Below are 407 nucleotides of genomic sequence, written 5' to 3'. Positions count from 1 at the left end.
GGTGCAGAATTAGCAATTATTGGATTTTTCTTTATAGGCTCTTATTTTAAGTTTGTAGTGATTATAATAAAATATATATCATTTGAAATATCGGAAGAAATTAAATTGGCCTTTATTATACATTGAGTTCGTTGAGATCATGTTTAGTATTACAAATTTCTCTCTACGAAAAAAATGCATTTGTAAAAACATTTGGTACAGTATGCTTTAAGTACGTCTTGAGACATGTTTAGTATAGTACCACGTAGAGATTAACACTCGTAACAAATTGGGGTTATGTCTTTTCCAATAGTTGGTAGAGGATCTGTTTAGTATATGATGGAGAGACTGACTTTAGCCACACACAAAAAATGGGGTATATATATTCTTCAATAGTTGGTAGGGGAAGTTTTGATGTTAGTGTTTTG

The sequence above is a fragment of the Fragaria vesca genome, linkage group LG1 (assembly GCF_000184155.1).
Source record: "Fragaria vesca subsp. vesca linkage group LG1, FraVesHawaii_1.0, whole genome shotgun sequence".
Classification (NCBI taxonomy): Eukaryota; Viridiplantae; Streptophyta; class Magnoliopsida; order Rosales; family Rosaceae; genus Fragaria; species Fragaria vesca.
The sequence above is the reverse complement of the archived record's forward strand: the minus strand, read 5'-3'. Positions refer to the sequence as shown.